This window comes from Pimephales promelas, chromosome 11 (genome assembly GCF_988280905.1).
Source record: "Pimephales promelas chromosome 11, fPimPro1.hap1.1, whole genome shotgun sequence".
Taxonomy (NCBI): Eukaryota; Metazoa; Chordata; class Actinopteri; order Cypriniformes; family Leuciscidae; genus Pimephales; species Pimephales promelas.
Window position 1 is genome coordinate 29,225,381 of NC_142779.1, and position 24,266 is coordinate 29,249,646.

Genomic DNA, 24,266 nt, shown 5'->3' on the forward strand with positions numbered 1-24,266 from the left:
TAAGGGGGCCCTAAAAAGGCGGATATTGACGTATGGTCAAAATACGTCCCAAAACGTCAGTTATATGACTTTTTGGGATGAGACTGTGTTAAATTAAGAAATATTCATCAGTTTGACAACACTTGTGCTGCAAATAATCACAATGCAACCAAATACAGAAACGTGCTGCAAATAGCACAGGCCACACTGCAAATGTTTTTAAAGGAGTAGTTTACTTAAAAAAAAAAAAAAAAAAAAAAACTTTTGCTGATAATTTACTCACCCCCATGTCATCCAAGATGTCCATGTCATTCTTTCTTCAGTCGAAAAGAAATGAAGGTTTTTGATGAAAAATTCCAGGATTTTTCTCCATAAAATGCACTTCAATGGGAACCAAACGGTTCAAGGTCCAAAAGACAGTTTCAGTGCAAACTGTTCAAAGGGCTTTAAACGATTTCAGATGATGAATAAGGGTTAAAAGTTTTTTGAAAAGTGAACTACTCCTTTAAGAGGAGCCCAGTAAGGAACGAATCTGGGTGGGATATGCTTATTGTTCCATGTCTACTCATCAGTGGTGTGGTAGATGACCTGAACGGTGAGTTTTTGCTTATTTTAACATCCCGATCATATGTGCGTTTTGAGAATTTCCGGCACGTTTCTGTATTTGGTTATGTTGTGAGTATTTGTTGCACATGTTGTCAAACTGATAATTGCTGGTGTTTTTTTTTTCTTTCTTTCTATTTGCTTGTGTTTTCTTGCTTGTGAGCTCTCTCAGCCACCATAGTTTTCAGCATCTACTGTCTCACTATATGAGGACTCTATATGAGAACATTTCAAACCATTCGATTTTTCCAACTGTTATTTTACTTGTCAGAATTTACAGGGTTAATGGAAAAACTGTGCTTGATCGTCCACATTACTGTTTACTGTTGCTTTTAATTTATTGATCACAATGTTTGCTGTCGTTTAATCCACAATGAAATTGGTATTTGAAATGTGTGTAAAAAAAAATAGGGTCTATGATTTCTTTCCATTTCCTTGGTTTTATGTGTATTAGTTGAAGTTCAGTAAAGTCGTCAGCTTTTTATAATTTTCAGTAGGTGTGTGAACTTTTCCCTGTAATGCATGCGGAATGCGCCTCTTACCCCATTACAGCCCAATCCATCAGGTTAATGGTATTTTGTATAGGTGGTTCCTCTGGTGGCCACATGTGTATGGTTTAATCTAACAGAATAACATTTTTTGAACTTTTTGAGGTTTTTTAGCCACTATGTCTGAAAATCAATCATAAACTTTAAAATCCAGTTTAAAATAGCATGGGAAAAGCTTGCTATAAGACAGCAGACATACTGTATTGGGATTCCTGACATATCAGTAGCAATGACTATTTGAGAGATGGGTCATAGTCACAATGCTTATGCTACCAATATAAAATTAAGTAACATTGTGAAAATTGTGATCATTGTCATGTACTTTGCAACTACTTGTCATAAGAATTATTACAATTATTGCAGTTAATTAATCGATTGATTAACATTGAAGTCTTAATATTGCTGGTACTGCTGTTTTTACTAGGTCAATGTAAAGCTTTACATTTTTTGCGCATAGCTTCCCAGCTTGAATGAAATTAACAAATCAATAAGGGTATTTTGAGCTAGATTTCACTCATCTTTTATTCTAACAATCATTTATGGAAGATGACAAAAGGTAGGGGTTTCTGATTTCATGATTTTATGTTGTGAACGATTATGTCTCCACGATCTGCCTTTGAAGAGAGATTATAGTATCGTGCTACAGTGCATTCTATCATTTGCAGGTTTTGCTCCCACATCCAAACATATAACCTGAGGTACATTAACATCACATTTAGAAACGCAGCTATAGGGTTACGCCCTAGTGACATTGCAGTTCTTCACCATCACGAATGTTACTTTTTTGCTTGAGTTTTAAAATCCCTTTACGTGCAAAGATCGCCGACGGCCCTCGTTGTTCTACATTCACCTCATGTTAAAACATCACACTCTTACTTGATCTGGAGTATCATTAGAAAGATTAAAGACTAAAGCTTCGATATTTGACCACTGTTTATAAAACTGGCTTGCAGTGACATCAATTTCTGGTCAGTTTGTGTGTAAACAACCCGGTCTCATCCCAAGACGTCATATAACTGACGTTTTGGGACGTCTTTTGACCATACGTCAATATTCGCCTTTTTAGGGCCCCCTTAAACGTCGGTAGATGAGGTTATGGGATCCTAACTCTACCCCATACCTAAACCTAACCCTAAACCTAACCCGTCACCTAACTGACGTTAAAGGTAAAGCGTCAGTTGTATGACGGCCCGGGATCGCCATCTACCGACGTTTAAGGGGGCCCTAAAAAGGCGGATATTGACGTATGGTCAAAAGACGTCCCAAAACGTCAGTTATATGACGTCTTAGGATGAGACTGTGTTAGTGTAAATGTAGGTTCTGAACCAACATTTTCCACTTCTGATGTCATTTCTAGCGAGAAATTACTACTGTAGTAATTATATATTTGTTTAATGATCGACAGCAAAATAGAGCAAGCTAAGGTGAGAATTAAACCCTCACACTGCCTCAGAAATCTGTCCGAAATCAATTTCACGAGGTACTTTCGTGCCAACAAGTCTGCTGCCTAAGTTTTCGTATGCAGCCACGATCTCAACGCTCTGTTGCTCACCTTACAGCTGTCAAACATTTTACGTGTGTCAACATGATTATTATTATGATTAACAATATACATGCTAAGCAGGTGTAACAATTAGCTGCATATAACATGCAAAATATTGCATATTTAAACAACATTAAATGACTAAAATCTACATTAGATCACAAATTAAAGGGGACATATCATGCAAAATCCACTTTTTTAGCCCTTAAATGCATTTTGTTGTATATTTGGAGTGTTTATAAGTACAGAAAAGATAAAATTATTCTCTTCAGGTGCTTCGTTTATATCTTTATATTCTGTTTTGGTCATATTTTTCAACCTGTTCAGATTTTTCTGTTTTCTATGACGTTTTTTGAACTACAACGTCACCGTATTTGCAGCAGAACTTAAATAAGGACATTGACTACAGGTCCAAAACTTCGAGCAATCCGCCATTATTATTTCTCGCTCCGATTTCGTAGTCCGAGCTCAATGATGCAGAAGTTACAAGAGGGCAAGTCAAAATGTTCGGTTTTTGGATGTAGTGACCCGAAGCACTTCAAGGATTCCCACTTCAACAACCTCTGCCAGTAATGTTATACAGAAGGGTTTGCCGATTGACTTCGTCTGAATAAAAATAATTATAAAAATAAAAAATATATATTAACGTTAATAAAAATAATAACGTTAATAAAAATAAAGTACTTTACTTTCTTAAAACACATGGTGGTCATGGTTTAGCAGTACCTTTGTCTTTCTTTGTTTTTCTTTTGAAGTAACGTTACACGTCTGCAGTATTATTGTTCTTGAGTTTCATCAATGGTCATTTAGCTGCTTTTCTGATGCTTTTCTAAACATTTCATGTTATCAGTACAGATTGTTTGTGGTAAGATTAGACCGTAGTCATTTATCTTGTCAGTGTGCTTGTTTTAACAAGAGAAATAGTCGACTTTCACTAATAACGCAAAACAGTTAACTGACATACCGATATGAAGATGTTGTTCTGCAGGTTCGTCGTCGTCTTTATCAACTCGCTCGCTCTGGCTCGAATATGTAAGGCTTGATGGACAAGTCTTCTGTTGTTGACATTTTATTAACGTATGAATAAAAATGTTCTTTGAACGTATCGTATATAATCGTATATCTCTAATCAAACTACAATAATGGCCGAATGTGGGGAGTTGAACCAGAGCCCGTCTAACGGAGAGCCTTGGCACTTCCTATTATCCCCATTGTGTATCATCTTGGTTGCAGTTCCATTAGAATTTTAAAAATTACATCCTGAGAAAAGTGGATTTCTGGGGGTCAAACCTCATTGACTCCCATTCATTCTGCACTCGACCGCGAGCGCCCCCGCATGGACAGAGACGTGTTACTGCAGCCAGTCCAGAACCCGGAAGTAACCAGCCAGTGCCAATTCTCTTCAATTAGACATTCTCTGGTTGAACTGACCGTGAACTCATCGACCTGGAGAGCGGGCGGGGTATGACGCATCTCCTTTTTATTTAAAGCTTTGAAACGGGTCGCTCAAAGACGCACAACAGAAAAGGGGTAGAAAATGGGCTTGTGGAGCTATAATAATGAGGAATTCAGACCCAAGCATTGTAGTTATGTTTTATATAGACCACGACGGTATGATTTATATGTAAAAATGAATGATTTAAAAGCATGATATGTACCCTTTAATACAAACATTTGATGGTTGTTTAAAGTCAGTTTTGAGTAAAAGGGTCATATTAATCTTTTAAATTATGTCATTTAGCTTGATGCACCTGTCGCGCCAGGAGTCATAGTCTAATTTGTTAAAATAATTAATAAAAAGTCCCAAGAATAGGCTTTTTTTTTGTTGTTGTTGTTTTCTAGAAAGAAGTAAAAAGTAGTGTATAGATGGGCAAGCCATTTAATGCCAGAATAAAAGCTATAACGCTGGAATACAAACAAAAGAATAATGAAGATTAAGTCTCATTCATGGCAGAGGTGTGAAATGTTCATTGAGTGAGAACAATAGAACATGAAATTAGAAGTTCTCCTCACTGGGCATTAGGCAGTAGACTGCAAATGGGTGTTTAAGGGGCAAAAAAACAAAACAAACAAACAAACAAACAAAAAAAAACAATGTTTTATTAGCACCTTATCAGCCTTCTCTAAAAAAAAAAAAAAAAAAAAACTCATGACATGATCTTAGAAAATATTCTTAATTTTAGAGATATCATGCTAAAATTTGAAATTAACTTGTGGTTTCACTTTAGTTGTGGTTCTACATTGTTATAATGTACACATCCACACAATATTTTATACATTTAACATTATATTCTTAATATTTTTATTTAGTTTTTTTTTTATGTTTTTAGCTTATACATCTCCATATTAATAACATTCGGAGTAATTCTGAGTATTGAACTGTAAACTAAAAAAAAAAAGTGTTGGCTTTCTAATTTATGTTGGTAATATCTATTCAGAATTACTTATGAGCAGAAACCTTTTTATTTTGTGTATGTCATTTATTTTCCACAAAATGGGGGTTAAAGTCTTGCCAGCAAAACGTTTTATTTGCACGCTGTCCTGAAAAGCTTTTCTAAGCGCGTGTACCCCCAAAGCGCACACACACTACAAGTCTCTTACTTTTGTGAGTACTGAACTAAGTTCTCTTTTGCATCTTATTGTGCTTAAAGTACACACGCTTTACATCCATCAATCCAGTCGTTTATGAATGTAAACAGTTTGGGTATGTGCCACTATATTATGATACGCATGTTAGATCTGTGCATTAGGACTTAGTGACAGCAGCCCAATAAACGTATTGCTGTTGGTTATGAATATTATTCAAACAACAATATACATAGAGAATATCATCGCTCACTGCTTTTGACTGAGCAGCTTTAAGAATCAATTCATACAGTGAAGTCTATAGTGTTATAATTTTACATTAGTTTATTACATTTCTTGAATGCTACTGTTATAGTAAATACTTACTGTAGCTGAAAATATTAATGCACAGTTTATTTACATTTAAATATTGTATTGTATTCGCATCTGTTATTATTTTTAATTACAAACATAAAATACTAATACGATTTGGTTTTCACCGTTTTTATAAAGGTTTTTTTTTTACGTCAAATTGCTACAACACATTCTCTTGACTCTACAGCAAGATAAACATCTTTGTACTCAAAATATACATGAAAATGTAGAAATTTGAGAGGTAAGGATGTAAAGAGAGGGGGCAAAATCGATTGTCTCTATGCTGCAACTGCTCATATAAGCCAAACGAGACTGAGAGTGTTTGTTGTAAAGAGATCCACCTTCTGTCAGCAGCTGTTCATGGTAATTTTTTATGGGGTCTATGAGAATACTGTACATTTACATAATTTAATGTAAAAACAATCATTTTTCCCATTTACATGGTTGCAGCACCTGTTTTCACCCTCTGTGTTACGATTCTATTCTTTAGATCGCAACAAAATAAGGGAGACGCCACACTCAACAGCTGCGTAAACAATAAGAAAAACATGAAATGTCAAGTAATCAGTGTAAATGTTAGTCAGCGTGTCAGCATGTGATTGTAAGTAGCAAGTACAAGTGACATCAGTCCAACAGAACATTAACACATAAACAACGAAAGTTCCAGATCAAAAACACCGTCATAGGGGAAGATGGATCAAACGATAACTCTGATGCAGCTGTGGTCTCACGTAACCCCACATCCCGTAAATTCTGCGGTTGCCTCATGATCAAACACCAGCAACAAGCAACACTCTCCATATGTGTTTGACCTTTGACCCAGTCACTTTTAAAGCTCCATGGTTTAATTCAGGTGTAGAGCCATGACCTTTCACCAAATCAACGGTAACTCTGTGACAAACACATGTGCTGCAGGCAGCCCAATTCGCCATCTTTTAATACCCCCCTAAAAGTAAGCCTATGTACTCTTTTTGTGAAGAAAAAGTGCATACTCTTGAATGTGTAGCAGAAGACTATAGCTGCGGGACATACTATTTCATCATAACTGCGTCTTTAATGGACAGTTGCGTGCCCTAAACCATCTTGTTACAGAATCCTCCACATTCAATTTAATGTCCTACCGTTTCAGAGAGAAATGTAGTAGCACGTTGAACTGCCACTCGTGGTTCTTTCATGTGAATAACTCGTTTGCACAATTGAACTATGGCTAAGCCACGCCCCCTCCACTCACTCAGACAAACAGTCAACATTCGGGGACAGGCGCTATGGCAGCTGTCACAGGAGACATTTTATAGGAGGTAATCGATGATTTTCGGCGACAGAAAGATTATATATCATCTCAAAGTCACCTAAAGGGCCTTAACTATGGATTGGGGGGTTATATTAATAATTTTATTGTTGAGAAGGTCGATGAAAAGCTTCAGTTCCTGGCAAGAATTTACAGGTCACAGTGTAAACATGATAAACCGCATATCGTTGCCATCACCGTTTGGTACTAAATAGTATTTACATGAATCATTCAACATTGATAATATTTAGTTATCTCGGTTATTTAAATATTTGTTAATGAAGCCAAGTGACATGATGTACAACGCAGCTAGTAGCTAACGTTAACATTTTGTAATGTAAGCTAACGTTAGCCTATCGTTACGTTACAGATGTTTAAGAGAACGTTCAAATACGTTGTTGACTTAACTTAGAGCAGATGTTGACATCCTTGTTTTTGTCGTGTTGGTGTTGTGGTCAACTGCATAGCTTAATCGCATTACTTAATCCAGAGCAGACACTTGTCTTTGGTTGAGATGTGGTTTGGGAAACGGTAAAAAAAATATACACCGTCGCCCAGCCTCTCGGGAACCTAATGTACCCCATGCACACCGTGTGACCATTTTAAACTTAAAATGACAAGAAAAAAACGTTTAAAAACGAAAGATAACTGACTAACTGCAATGCATTCCAATGGACGTGAAGCAGGGAATGTCCGAGTGTATTGGGTTAGCTGTGTGAACTGTGATTGGCTCTTCGTGTTTGGGGGCGTGGCTTAGCCATAGGTCAATTATGTATTTACAAGTTAATGACCAAATCTTTACAAAAGTTCTCAATGCTGTTGCAAAAAATGTTTTTATCAGGTTATATACTAATAATTAATCACTCAGGCCCCTTTATCTAAACCTTTCTACTTAACTTTCAGACTCACACATCCGCCATGTTTGTAGTTTTTTAACACTTTTTATCTGTATCTGTAGTTCTAATCAAGTGTGCACAGATCTGCAGATCCGAAGTCCAACCCGGAAAAGTAGACCATCCGAGTATCTTTGAAATACTCATTTTAACATATACAATTTGGGAACATACCTGTCAACACACTAGTTTTCCCCGGGAGTCTCCCGTATTTCACACCCATCTCCCGCCCTCCTCGTGTTTTGTTATTTCTCCCTTGAAACTCCCGTAATTTGAATGGCCCAAACGTTGTGTGAATAATCACATCAATATATTATTCCGAGGTTGTCTAGTTGCCAGATCTTTTATGAAACGCATCCTACTCGAACAATCCATACATCACACAAATTTCAAAACATTTGTGAGCTCAACATGGCAACCTACAACACAGTTGACGTGTTGACACTGTTGACGTGCGGAGATAGTAGCTGCGGCCGTGGGAAGTTAAAGTGTTAGTTCACCCCAAAGTGAAAATCATGTCATTTATGACTCACCCTCATGTTGCCCTAAGCCCGTAAGACCGCCATTCATCTTCGGAAAACAGTTTAAGATATTTTAGATTTAGTCCGAGAGCTTTCTGTCCCTCCATTTAAAATGTTTGTACGGTATACTGTCCTCGTCCAGAAAGGAAATACAGAGATCATCAAAGTAACAAAAACTATGACATTATTGAGCATTGTATTCTCTTCCGGTTCTGTTGTCAATCCTCGTTCACGAGTCCGCAGTGACGTTGATGACGTAAGACACTGCTGATGTGCATCTGGTGTGTCCGTGTATTCGGTTTAAAATAAATATGACTTGGCAAAAAGTCTTCCTCTGTGTCGAAATCCTCAGACATGTGTACAAAGATTTTTTTTTTTTTTTTTTTGCAGCGTGTGTCTCCCCCAGACTGTGAACAAAGCTCTTTCGCACCAGATTACACATGTTACATCATCACAGCATCAATGAACGTGGCTTGAATCGGAAGAGAATACAATGCCAAATAAAGTCGTAGTTTTAGTTATTTTTGGACCAAAATGTATTTTCGATGCTGCTAATCCCAGATTCCCAGATTAACACATAGCTGTCAACATTGAACATTGAAAATAAGGGAGTTTTCCCGGAATCCTTCCCCAAAATAAGGGATTTTTTTTTTTTTTTTGCACGATTCTCACCCACAAACTTTATAGAATAAAGCACAATCCTTAAAAGTCTAAGATGTTCATAACTAGCCTGTGTGTGAGAGAGAAAGAGACAGTGTCATTTAAAGGGAAAAAAAAATCTACATTTGGATTAGGGTGTGTTGCTCTAGAATTTGGACAACAATTTCAACATTTAGCCTATCACACATCTTCCAAAATCCGCAAAATAGGGAAGTGGGCTGTCTGTTTATTTTAATTACATTTACACATTTTGTGTAGCTTTAAAGAGCCTATTTAGCCTGATGGTGGACCATCACTCAGAAGACACACTATCTTTATATCCTCCTATAGGCCCAGAACGTTTTTTTTTTTTCAAGTTTTTTTTTTCTTCTTCATGTAATAACATTGTTAAGAGCTTAAGAAACAAATGGAAAAAAAGAAAATATATTTTATTCATATATTTGAAAATCTATTTATAATAATTATTATTTGTTTAAATTACATTGATATCTGTATTTATGTAAAAACCTAGACTTTCAAACATCAAAATGTAATGTATTAATATGTATTCGAGTACAAAATTACATTCAGCTAGCCTAAACATCGTTTCCTATTTTTTATTTATTTTTTTTTTGCCTGGAAACGCAAAGAAATTCCAGGCAAAGAAACACGCTTGCCTGTCGCGTGAAAAATAGGCGTCAGTTCTATTTCTAGCATGCACGCGTTTTCTGGAGACGCGCGTGTCACGCAGGCAGCGTGCAATAAAAACGGACACGCCACGCAGCCAGTGTGTCTCCGGCCAGCGCGCGCGGCACCGCATCCGAGGATAAACGACTTCAAGCCGAATCTGTCCGAGCCCGTACGTCTCACACAATCAGAGAGTAAAAATACGGTATATTTTACGGGAAAATACTCAAACGGGAAGACAGCGGGAAAAGAGCTAAAATACGTGAGAAACCCGGAAAAAACGGGAGGGTTGACAGCTATGGATTAACACCCCCCTCCCCCACATCCCCAGAATACTGTATTTCGAATTATAGGTAAATAATACAGCCAATTTTTATATTGGCACATTTAAATATTATTCTTATTTGTCACCTATCCAATTTAGTGCAAAACATGTGTGGATTGTAATACATACCTTGGGTATTTTAAAATACATACTGTACCTTGGATATTTTAAAATGCATTTGTACTGTATTTTTTCGCTGTATTTTACATAAGAAAACAGCCCATTCTCACCCCCAAGGCGTCACATAACTGACGCCTTGGGAAGCATTTGACCATGCTTCAATATCTGCCGCTTTAGGCGCCCTTTAGCGTCAGTTAGATGACGCCCTAGGATCGCGTGTACCCTACCCCCACCCCATACCTAAACCTAACCGCGTCCTCTAACTGACGCTTTCCTTTAGCGTCAGTTAGATGACGCCGTAGGATCGCGTCATGTAAGTGACGCTAAAGGGCGCCTAAAACGTCAAATATTGAAGCATGGTCAAAGGTGACGCCTTGGGGTGAGAATGTGTTGAAGAAAAACATATTTATCACCCACCTCCACTTTCAATTGTACAATGAGTTACCATCAACTGTATTTTTTTATTCAATTTCTTTTAGTTTGTCAGTCGGTGATTTAATTCAGTCAGCAAGTCTGCAACAGTTTAACGTTCAAGGCCACAAGCTAATGAATTACAAATGCTCAGAAATCAATGTTGTCTTGCAGACCTTCAACTTATTGTGTGAGCATTTATATTTTAAAATATGCAGCACTATTTCATCGACACCCCCATGCATTGTCGTTCAGATCATGCCATCCATATATATCCCGCAGGTTTCCCAGCAGCTTTTAGAGTGGAGCTTATGGGCCATTTCACCCAACTAATTGTAATCTATCTGCCTGCAGTGTTGAGTGCCACAGCAGTATACTGAATGAATGTTGTACCCCTCAGCAATATTCACTCTATTATTGCTGGATTCAGGATGGCAATATTTGCTCATTTAATCAACAGCGCCACACTGCAGTTAAGGTTAAAGGGTATTACCTGTGTCACAGTTTGTAAAGAAACTACTTTTTAGATTTAAAACAAAGTAACTTGCCATTTGAGGATTTGCTTCAAAGAGGAACATTATGTATAATATTCATATTGGTTATATTCATATGGGGTATAGTGCAGTTTCAAATAAAAACAGGAGATGATGACAATCATATGCAGGAATATGAATCTTTAGCCCGCTAATTATATTGTATAATTATTTTTGGTTTCCAAAATAAATATGCTGAAGAAAAAAAAAATATATATATATATATTTACAAATTTTCCGAGGTGTATTCTCTGAAAGCAAGTCTTATTTTATATACTTTTGCTAAAATAAATTGATATGCTTTTAAACAGGTATTATTAAGTTATTATTATTATTTAGATGTTAATAAATGTATTTTGACTGCATACAGGAAGACAGGAATAGAAGACAGGAATACTGATCAAATACTGATCTAGTATAAATATATATACTTATAGATATATATTTATATTTACTTAGATACATATATAAGCATTGGTTCCAAACCTCTCTAATTTATTAGTAATCTATGTTTGTGATTGCACTGGTGTGAGTCTCCAAACCTGTGTTCACACAGCAGCATACAGAATAGCGTCTTGAGAAATGTCTGTATGAACCTCCAAGTGGTGAAACCTTGAGTGGTGAAAATGTGTGGATGCGTTTATCACGCATACATGTAAATAACTTGTCTGTGTATGAACAATCCACACAGTGTAGCTTTAGTAGCCTAGTCATACTGCATGTGAGAATAAACTACCGTGTATCACAGTATCATTCTGAAAATACTTTGGTATTCATCTGTATTTTGAGGCTTAGACATCACAATACTACCACGGCACCATTATACCACCATTATATTGCATTGCTCCCTTTTGACTGCAGAAAGTCGTGTTTATTTCTAAATCACAAAGCTAAACTAGACCATCTTTAAAGAGTCTCAATTTATCTGTTACTATTTATTTACAAAGTATTCTCCTTTTCAGTCTCCTTTATCTGCTCATATATGGCTCTTTTCTCTGGAAGATATATTCTCTGGATAAAATCCAGCATTATTTGCTGTGGATGTTACAGCAGCTGAGTAATTGCGTCTTATATTTAAGACTCTAAAATAAAATCTCATCAGAGCTTTATTGAAAAGATTCAAAGAAATGACAGCTACCTCTGATAAGAGCCTATAAGGAAAGGCTTCGGTTGGAGACCGCTCTAAAAGATATGAATCAATTAATTTCCCTACTCACAGCCAAATCCTGAGATAGTAACCAGTCTGTCAAATGTGATGAGACATCTGACCAACATTTAATCAACCTTGCAAAAGTAGAGAGTAATTTAAAATCAGGACAAGTGGAAAGAGTGGATTACACTCAGGACCATCCCTTGCTTATCAGCACTGTTATCTTCTATCTGGACACTACTATGTTCATTCACTTGCTTCGTTAATGCTCATTTCGAACGTCTGCTCTGGTCAGTAAGCCATCTGTTGAGTGCACAAGCTACAGTAGCTTAAAAGCTTATTTGGTTGATGCTTATTTTAGTTGTCTCGTCAATACATTCAGAGAAAGATTGTACCAGTACCAGAAGAAAAAAAAACAAAAAACTAAAACATCTGGTTCTACACAGTGTGGTTCAGAAAGTGGTTCAGAAAGTGTTCTACACAGCACAGTATGTGTAGTAATGAATATCGTATAGTATAGAATTTGAGTGCTGTCTGACAGACTTCCGTTGAACACTTACATGCATACTGTACATCTGTGCATGCTGTCATACATTTTGCAGGAAAGTAGTCAAAATCTTGATATCTTTTTGGAGATTGTAAACAGATGGGACAAAGAAATCAGATGTCAAATTATGGAGTCTGTGCATTAGATCTTTAGGTGTAAATGCAATACTCAAACAACAATACTGACAAGGAAAAAAGTAGAGCACTCACTGTGTCTCAATAACTAACAATTGTGTGGATTATTCATAAGGTACTTTTACATGTCAATAATGTACTTAAAGGTTCTCTAAGCGATGTGGGGCCAAAACATTTTTGTCACATACATCAAACGTCTCCTCACTATCGGCTAGCTGCCTGTCCCCTAAACACACTGTAAAAAAATGCGATCTCTGTAGACACCACAAGCCCATTCTCACCCCCAAGGCGTCACTTAACTGACGCCTTGGGAAGCATTTGGACATGCTTCAATATCTGACGCTTTAGGCGCCCTTTAGCGTCAGTTAGATGACGCCCTAGGATCGCGTGTACCCTACCCCCACCCCACACCTAAACCTAACCGCGTCCTCTAACTGACGCTTTCCTTTAGTGTCAGTTAGATGACGCCGTAGGATCGCGTCATGTAAGTGACGCTAAAGGGCGCCTAAAACGTCAAATATTGAAGCATGGTCAAAGGTGACGCCTTGGGGTGAGAATGCGTTGACACCACAGGCTCCACAAACGGCAACAAAAACAATCATGTCTCACCCGGACCACGAAACCTAACAAACAGTGTTCCAGCCAATCACTGGCAAGAAGTATTTGAGGGTGGGTCTGGGGGGTTAGTGCGCATGCACATGAAGGGGGTGTGTGTGTGAAGGAGAGCGAAGCATCAGAGGGAAGTTTGAAAAATGGCCGACACACGACCAAAGAGACGTCGTTCTGAAGAACAAATTAAAAAGAAGAAGGAGTCGGATAAAGAACGTGAGAAGTTCCGAATTTACATCGGTAGCAAAGCTTTTGAACGATGGCGAGAACTCCGGCGGCAGAAGGGCTTCCAGTCCGACATTCAGGTTGCTCTGTTTTTGCTGGACAGGTGGGTAGCATTAAATTGTTTTGTTTTTGTTTTTCTAAATTGACACTTATGTTTGCCAAACCCACACAAGGATATAATTAGCTAGAACTATGCACGTTCACAATTATTTCAGGAAGCACGGAAGGGAGGGGGAGGAGATGAGATGCAGCGCTAGCTAGCCTCCGATTTGTTTGAAAATATTCCGAACGTCAACACCCAGGATCGCTTAGAGATCCTTTAACACTAAAAAAAAATCTTTTGTACGTTTCACATAAATACAACAACATTTTCAAAATGTCGATCAAAGAAAACGACTAAAAATGCTGTATTATTCATGCCTGGCTAATAGCTGGCAATGTCACTTTGTAAAGAATCACTACACTCCTATAGGCTGAACACGTAATACGCATGCACAAGACATCAACATTTTCACAAATCTTTGTTTTTGTAGTTACACTGAGACTATAATATATAATTTTCAAAAAATAATCCCGTTTTCAAATGTTTGCATTTCCATGCCCTCAAAACGCTGTTGTCGTGTAAATGAACAGAGAAAGCACATAAAGTTTTCAGTTTTTACACTGTAAAAATAATTGTAATTTTAACGGTAAAAGACTGTAAAAATGCTACACTGCAAAAATGTTAATTGGTTAACAGAAAGTTTCCGTACTATATACGGTAAATAACTGGGATATAATTTTAATGTAAAATACCATTCAATTTACAGTTTTTGACATTCCCACAATTCCATGCGTCACACTTCAGGTTTCGTCATATATATATATATTTTTTTTCTAATCAGTTATCTACATTAGGGGTTTTATGTTACATTTAATGTTGTTCAATTAATGTTTATTGCAATTTTTTTTTCACGTGTGTTACCATGATGGTGTTTAATGTTTGTGTGAATTAGGCTGTGCAGCTTCTTTATATAAGTATTACCCTTCTAATGGAAGATAACTTCTGATGAACTTTGATTGCTCATGTATCTTTCATCACTGCTGTGATGATTGATGGTTGTCAGTTTATTACAACGGCACAAAACAGAAATAATTTTTCAAAAGTTTGGTAGATCAACAGATTTCAGAAAATAAAATATGGTTTATTACTACAAAGGTGATTACAGTTTTAATGCATTTTTTTTAAAGAATTGTTCTGGCAACCAAAGTTGCCAGCATTATTCTGTAAAAATTATGGGATTTTTTTTACAGTGTAGTTGAAAATTGTGTAATGTAAACGGCCCCTAACCTTTATGAATTTGGCAGCACAGTCTCATCCCAAGCTTCCTTTTGTACAGTGCATGCTATATTGACGCTAAAGGGTGCCATGTGCGTAGTATTTCGAAGAAATGTCATATGGCGGGACCTATATGATGCCAAAGGATGAGAATGTGTTGGATGTGATTAACGATCGTTTGACTTAATCTGCACGATTTACTGCAATGACTTTTTCAGTTAGTTGGTCAGAAGAGCAAAAGTGGATGTTACCTACTTGTTCAGAATACATTTTAGGGTGAAAATTATTATGTTGGTTATACTTCTAAAAAGTAGAATCTGTGATTCTGAATTCCAGTATCCACACCGGCGCGGTGACTGACAGCTGCACATTCTCCTCAAAACATTGTATTCCACGCTCTGCCGTGCCGAGGTACAACTCACGTAAAGTTGATTATTCCGCGAATGACTGCAATTGAAGATTTCAAACAGAGATGGTGACAAAGAGGAAAAACTGTGGACTGCAGCTTTAACGTGTTTATAATGCCACATTATGTGAGATAAATAAATAAATTTGCATACAAGCGGTTTCAGTTGTTCCTAAATTTTTTCATCAATTTAGAATACATTTTAGATTGAAAGTTATTGATGAATCGTGTATCATGAATCATCAAATTTGTGAATACACGTTAGTGAATGAGACCCACCACTCTTACTTAATTTCTTTGTTACTGTTTACTTGATTAATTATTTAAAGTATTGTTTACTTAAAGAATACCTGAAAGTTTACTACATGAAGAAATTAAGTTTCTAATGCCAGAGCTGTGGCTTAGCAGTTCATGCTAATGGAAAACACACAAGTTTCAGTCCAGCCTGTACTGTGCCCTGATCTCACTGCCCTTCTCTCCCTTGTATTGTATCTATAAAAAGTGTCAAAGGTGACTAAAAAAAATTGTATCCGTTGAAAAACTGTGCTTATAATTGCTTTATTTACTCTTGAGTGACTAGCATTTTGTTGATCAGACATGAGAATGTCTGCGTGAGCAGTTTTTAAAACAGTGTTAGTAAAAGCATTTGTGATGTGATGTCACAAATGGTTTTTACTTCATAGCTTATATATATATATATATATATATATATACTGTATATATATAATTCAAAAAGCACTGATGCTGAGTCGTGGCTGTAAAACCACTTGATCGGCAGCAAATCCAGCAGTGCAAAAGTCAAGTGCTCAGCATTATTTGTCTTTGCTGTACCTTGTGCCATTATTTCACCCCTGAAATTTTCACTGGGGATTAAGCTGTGCAACAACATTCCTCATGAAGGAATTCTCATGACATTTAGGGTGGAATGTGTTCACCACATGGCAGCGCAAGAAATATGTGTGTGCTTGCCTTCCCGTATGGCATGTCTAGAGGCAATTTTCATTCGCACTGAATTGTGCTTGAATTGCTTCATTTAAAATTGCACTTTGAAATGCTGCAAGTGTGCATGTTCCAAGTGTGCACAGGAAGACTTTTCTGAGTGACTGCTGGAACAGATGATTAACAAAAATTACCCAATTTTATTTTATTTTTTTAAACTTGATGGTTAACGACATTATAATCATTGGGCTCTATTTTAATGATTTAAGCAGATGGTCTAAAGCGCACAGCACAAGTGCACTTAGGCCGTGTCCAAATCCACTTTTTTTAGTTTAACGATGGGAAAAAAAGGGTTGGCGCACCCGGCACATGGTCTAAAAGGGTTGCCCCTATTCTCTAAGTAATGGGTGTGTTTTAGACGCAATATGCAAAAAAATAAATAAAATAAATAAAATTAGTCCATTCCCTTTAAATACCAGTTGTGCTCGCGCCATGGCGGATTTCTATTCACATTTGCAAGCGGAAAGACTGAATACTTCTCTAGCGAAGAAATGGATCTGCTCATGCACAATGTTAAAGCATGAGCAGACCAAGCCGGATTTACCTTACCTTAGTGTCCATACCTTAGACATACTGCCAGTCTCTGTTCAGGATCGATTGGTTCACGGAAATTGGTGGTGGTCTTTTTAATATGTGGCTCCAGAATCGCTAGCAAAGCATCAAACTGCTCCACTGACGTAAATTTTGAATAGCTCGGGGTAAATTCACAACTCCTTGATACTGTATTTGTATTTTTGTGGGGTTTTTTTCGGCAAAGGATTAATAAATACACATCGGACTCAGTGTGCAAGATTTCTGTGCGTGACAAATTTTTAGGCTGACGAAGACGGAAAAAACGCATATGAAAATTTCGAACTCAGTGTGCAATGGCCTTAAGGGTTGTGGACCACCCCACATTACTAACTTGTTCTTTAAGTAACAATAAAATATTGCGCAATTCATTATATCAACAAACATTATCTGACTTTTGACTGCCTGGGGTTACAGTAACACTTGGAAAAACTGTCACCATTAATTGAACACAATTAGTGGTGATATATTGATTCCAATTGCTTTGTCCAAAAAAATCCTCAGATTTCTTCCTAAATGAAGTCTAAGAACAAATCCAGTTTAATTTATGGCTGGGTTGTTAATATACAAATATTAATGACTAATGCGAGGCTGCAGTCTTTAGCATCCTTGCTAGTGTGCCCACTTCCCATATGCCACTCGGAGCAGGGTGAATAGAACTGGAGATGAAAGACAGCTATTCAGAGATATAGACCAAATTTTTTTTATTGAAAACACGGGTGTTAGGATTGCCATTTCAGGGGTGAAAAGAAGATTCTCAATTGTACACCAAGAAAAAACCTGCCCGACCATCTTCTGATATTATTCTGAAACGTTTGAAAGCTATGAGAAATGATGGCTGGGAGCACTTGATGAAGCAGATGAAAAAATAGAAGGCAACATGTTCCTTCAGCACAGTAATGGCATCGTGAGATATTGTCTCTTGCTGCGTAAAGTAGTTTGTTTTGTTATTTTCTCTTCGCTTTAGGCAGCTTTCAGGTTGTTGATCTCTGTAATTCGTTTTGAAAATCACCAGGTCTATGCCACAGGAGCCTCACAGATGGTTGGATTAGCTATTTCGCTCTGATATCCAGCAGCTATAACCGCTTTTGTTAACTTTTTAAGGAAAGGGTGGCAGGACCGGGCCTAGCTTAATATTATTTTTAGGAAGATTATTTTACAGATAGGGTCTCACTGCATTGTAAACGTTTCAACCTGACAATATCCCTAGTTCTTGGCAATTTACTCATCCGCTAAATAAAACTATCTAGTGGTGCAACCAGTATTTAGGCGCTGTACCCAAATATATGTTGTTTTCCAGTCCTGCAACTAATGTGGTTGGACAAACCGCAGAATATGTTGTCGCCATCCATGTCCATGTACACATCACTGACAGGTTTGAGTATGTGAGTCAGCAGCTGTGTCAGCCGGCATCTGTGTGTGAGGATCACTCCAAGACCTAAAATGTGGATGCCTGGAATCTTACTCGCACGTCAAATGGTCTTCAGAGGAGAAGTACAGTAGGTTCAGCACTGAACATCTAAATCTGGGTTTTAGCACTTTCACTTTCCCTTCACTTGCTTATTTTTTTTCTGGTAACACTTTACAATAAGGTTAATTAGTTAACATTGGTTAACTACCTTGGTTAACATGAACTAAGAATGAACAATACTTCTTCAGCATTTATTAATATTTGTTCATATACTATGTTAAAGGTTGTATTTGTTAATATTTGTCAATGCACTGTGAACTAACATGAACAAACATTGAACAGCTAACTAATATTAACAAAGATGAATAAATACTGTAACAAATGTTTTGCTAACAAATGTTAGTTTATGTTAGTTCATACATTAACTTGGGCCAGTTGTTCAAAGGTAAGCTGATCGGATTTTGGTTATCGGATTGGATCAAATCTTGAAAATGGGTTGTTCAAAAAGGGAAAGAAAGAATCTGAAATCAGATTAGATCAGGGAATCCAATCCTAGTTTTAATCTGGATCAAACCTTCAGTTTGTGTTGTTCAAAACTTGTCAGTGGGATTTGGATAACTTTAATAAAAAAAAAAAAAAAACGGGATTATCCTGATCCCAACAGGGGGTAAGATTTCAAGGTGGATTTCAGGAAGAAAATGTTGTAAAACTTTAAAATTGGTCAAATAATACATTTGTATCATTTGGTGTATATACTTTTATTTATATTTTGCATTTGACTTGTGTAACCATTGTAACAGTGATAAAGTAGACATAGGCTAACAATTAAACTATTGAGTATAGTAAAGTAAAAAAAAAAAAAAAAAAATTATCTTGTCCCCATTTGTGTTTTGTCTCAAAATTAGATACACTTACAGTGACCCCATGTTGGCTCTTCTACCTGTTCTTTACATAGCTGGTTGCCCACATTGTGATATGTTGTCCCATTTAGAGCACTGGTAATCCGGATTTGGTAACTTGAAAACTGTGTATCTGGATCAGGGTGATCCAGTCCAATGTTGCTTTGAACAACCGGCATAAAAGTAAAACGGATTACCTGATCCTAGATAGGAAAAAAAATGGAATTTCCAAATCCGGATCATTTTGATCCAGATTAAATGTTTTGAACAACTGGCCCCTAATGTTAACTAATGAACCTTATTGTAAATTGTTACCATTTTTCTTTTCTCCTGTCTTCCATTGTCCTTTTTATTGCATCTTGCTATTCAGATTTACATTTTCATGCATTATCCTATCCTATCGTATCCTATCCTATCCTATCGTATCCTATCCTATCGTATCCTATCCCATCCTATCCTATCCTATCCTTTCGTATCCTATCCTATCCTATTGTATTGTATTGTATTGTATTGTTTTGTATCGTATCCTATCCTATCATATCCTATCCTATTGGGCCAGTTGTTCAAAACATTTAATCTGGATCAAAATGATCTGGATTTGGAAATCCCATTTTTTCCTATCCAGGATCAGGTAATCCATCTTACTTTTATGCCGGTTTTTCAAAGCAACATTGGACTGGATCACCCTGATCCAGATACACAGTTTTCAAGATTACCAAATCCGGATTACCAGTGCTCTAATGGGACAACATTTCACAATATGGGCTACCAGCTCTGTAAAGAACAGGAAGAAGAGTCAACATGGGGTCACTGTAAGTGTTTCTTATTTTGAGACAAAACACAAAAATAACATAAACATCCACTTCTAATCATAATTTATTTTATGACCCACATCTGAACCACAACAAAATTAACAACAAACATACATTAACAAATACATAGTGGACATTTTGAAAACGTCAAAAAGATGACATGAAATGGATAAAAAATGGATTTTCAAACGAAAAATGAAATGGCTAAATATCCAAAAGTTAAACGAAATAAAGAATGTTCTGGGTTCTTCTTCATCTGAGGTGGACAGACTAGCATTTCCAAGCCTCGCTTTTAGGAGCTGGATCTGAAGTTTCGTTGATTTGTTCCTCTGCCAGGAGTATCTGTGCTTCTGCTCTTTCAGTTTCTCGTTTAAGGAGTGATTAATAGATTTATTCGGCAAAGGACGCTTCAAGCCCCTTTTCTGAGCTCCTGTGACTGCTCGCTCTACCAGTGAGGATCCAGGTTGTTCTTCAATAATAGGGCTGAGATCCAGATTGAATGGTTCCTCTGCATTAGGAAGAACTAGCTCACTTTCGTCTACAATTGTAGGCTCACCATCCTCTACAACACCTTGAATCCCATGCAGAGCTTTAGAGTTCTCACCTCCAATAATGTCCAGAATCACATCTGTGTATTCACCTTTCTTAAAGGATTTGTTGCCTGTTTGGGTGTTTTTTGCTTCAGCAAGGTCCTTCGTTGCTATGGCCCTCAGATTCTTCCATCTAAATTTCACTTGCTCCAATGTCCTCTTCTGGCCAGACCCCATTGCATTTACATTGTGGGTGATTTCAACCCAAATGTCTTTCTTCCTTTTGTTAGTCACCATTCCACCTGCAACAGAACTTCCTACTATTGAGGCATAATGACACTTAACACCCTCCAGCAGTGCATGGGTTTCTGCAACAGTGAAATTAGGTCCTTTTGAGTCCATGGTTTCACCACTTCTGTTGTAGCGAACATAGTATTTATAGGCCTTGGGCATGATTGATTTAATTGAACACAAGCCACAGCATGTCAGCTAATTGGTGTGTGGGTATTTGACAGCCGTCTTATATTCAGCCTTTCTCAGAGGACTTAGAGAGAGGCACTGACATGGCAGGTGTTGTCCATCGCTACCACCGTGTTGGTGGAAGAGGATACCGTCAAAGGACGTATGTTGAACGTGCACGACCACTGGAGCAATACACCACTGAAGGACTGTATGCTCGCTTTCTCTTTGGGATTGCTGATATTAAGTACATTGCAGATCTTGTCAGGACAAAACTTCAACGGAGAACCCGAAGGAGTCACAGTCTGTCTGTGGAAGAACAGGTCTTCATTGGTCTGCACTTCTATGCATCTGGGACTTTCTACCAAGTTGTTGGTGATAATATGGGAGTGGACAAATCAACTGTGAGTGATGTAGTGAAAGCTGTGTCAATTGCGTTGGCCAGCCTGGTCAATCAGTTTGTTTCACTTCCAAAGGATGTCCAGATTGCCAAGACCAAGCACAAGTTTTTCTTTTTCTTTTGGGGAACATGCCCAATACTATTGGGGTCATTGACTGCAGTCATGTGCACATCCAAGCACCTCATGAGAGGGATTGGGACTACATCAACCGAAAGTGGAGGCGCAGCATCAACATCCAACTTGTGGGCTATGCTGACCTCATCATCACAAACTGTGTCGTGAAGTGGCCTGGGTCTGTTCATGATGCACCCATCCTGAGAGAGAGTGCTTTATACAGAGAGCTCCAAACCAACCGACCAGATGGCATAATATTAGGAGACCGTGCCTATCCACTCCTACCATGGCTAATGACTCCTTTTCTTGCAGCAACCACACCGGCGCAGGCAAGATGTGCAATTGGGTGTTTAAATAAAGTTTTGAAGAGACGCTTTGCATGCCTTAACTACTTGCGAGTGGAACCACAGGGAGCATGCAACATAATACTTGTGTGTATCGTCCTGCACAACATCGCTACCAGGCGCAATGTCCCTCTCTGTGATGATGTTTATGATGCACCTGAGCCTGTTGAAGAACCAGACCAACCTCTGATGGTATGTCAGAATGAGGGACTGACTGGAAGTATAGTAAGGGATGCAATTATTAGACATTATTTTTGACAGGCTCATCTCTGATGATTGTTTCTTTGAAATTAATATACGGTGATGAATGACCGAAAAATGAATATATTATTTATTTATTTATTTGTTATTGAAATCTGTTTGGAGGATTATTTCACGGGGACAAGATAATTTTTTATTTTAATTTTACTTTACTATACTGAATAGCTTAATTGTTAGCCTATGTCAACTTTATCACTGTTACAACGGTTACACAAGTCAAGTGCAAAATATAAATAAAAGTATATAAACTAAAGGATACAAATGTATTATTTGACCAATTTTAAAGTTTTACTACATTTTCTTCCTGAAATCCACCTTGAAATCCTAGGGATCAGGATAATCCTGTTTTTTTTTTTTGGATCAAAGTTATCCAAATCGCACTGACAAGTTTTGAACAACACAAACTGAAGGTTTGATCCAGATTAAAACTAGTATTGGATTCCCTGATCTAATCTGATATCAGATTCCTTCTTTCCCTTTTGAACAACCCATTTTCAAGATTTGATCCAATCCGATAACCAAAATCCGATCAGATTACCTTTGAACAACTGGCCCATTGTAAATACTGTAACAAATGTTTAGCTCATTGTTAGTTTATGTTAGTTCATACATTAACCCTTGAACATCCTTATGGACATTTTTGTCCTGTTCAGTTTTGTTTTTTTTGATCACTTTGCCTGTGTTAAAGCTAACTGCAAAAAACTTGGCACAGGTGTGTATTTTTATTGGATTTTTACTATTTCACCGTCATTTTCAAAAAAAAATATATTTTTTGCATTCGGTACAAAAAATACTCCCTCTCAGCACCGGACAAAAATGTCCCCATTGAAACCCATTAAAACTGCCATTTTTAATCCCCGGTTCAGTTAACTATAAAATTATGCAATCTTTGTTAAGAGGCTTTCATTCTGATGGCAAGGCTTCAAAATTTTATTTTTTACTATTTTTATCAGATGGTGTCATTTTTTTTAAGTTTGGCCTATAAAACAAATATCGCTTTATTCCTGTTTTCTGGTTCGGCGTACTATAGAGCCAACTGGATAAATTATGCAACAATATTTGTGTGGGTGTGTTGGTATGGATGTCGAAATGTGGTTAGTATGTGTGTTATAAAAAAAATATGTATGTGTGCGCTCATGTGTGTGTTTGTAATACTGAGAGAGAAAAACTGCAAATTTAAATCCAATCACTGTGAGCACCAGTGGGGTTTTGCTGGCACCCAATGGGGAAAATATGTTACTACGCCCAAACAAACTGTTACCGAAAGCTCATTTTTTGAGATTTTTTTCATCCTCAAATTTGGAACACAACCTATTTAGATTTATGGCTTTGATTTTATTGCAGTTTTGAGTTCAACCTGATTTAAAAAAATATATATTTTATATAAAATATTTTTTTATAAATAATTTTTATAAACTTATACCTATATAACTTTTTTTTGGATTCACTTATTATTATTTTCACTTCAGCAATAATCGGCAAAGGGTCTTCTTTAAAATGATACCAAACTTAAGTCTGTGCTCCAAAGCGTCACATTTTTATGACAGTTTTTTGACATGGACATTTTTGTCCTCTTTTTACCTATGTGTAACCTTTTTAAATTGATGCACGGGTTAACTAATGTTAACTAATGAAGCTTATTGTAAATTCTTACCATTTTTCTTTTCTCTTTCCTTCCATTGTCCTTTTTGCTATTCAGATTTACATTTTCATGCATTATCATCTCCCATCGTATCCTATCCTATCATATCATGTCGTATCCCATCGTATCCTATCGTATCAAATCGCATCGAATCCTATCCTATCCCCTATCCTATCCTATCGTATCCTATCGTATCGAATCGTATCCTACCCTATCCTACCCTATCCTATCCTATCCTATCCTATCCTATCCTATCCTATTGTATCCTATCCTATCGTATTGTATCCTATCCTATCCTATCCTATCCTATCCTATCCTATCCTATCCTAGCATATCCAACCCGATCTCACGACCAAGTCGTACGAATTCGACGAATGATTAAAAAGTGGCTAATTCGTAACAATT

General features: G+C 37.1%; 1 protein-coding gene across 2 annotated transcripts in view; it reads left to right on the plus strand.

Moving 5' to 3' along the window:
- csmd1b (CUB and Sushi multiple domains 1b) overlaps nucleotides 1-24,266 on the plus strand; it is a 756,823-nt gene that overhangs the window by 322,721 nt on the left and 409,836 nt on the right. The window lies entirely within an intron of this gene.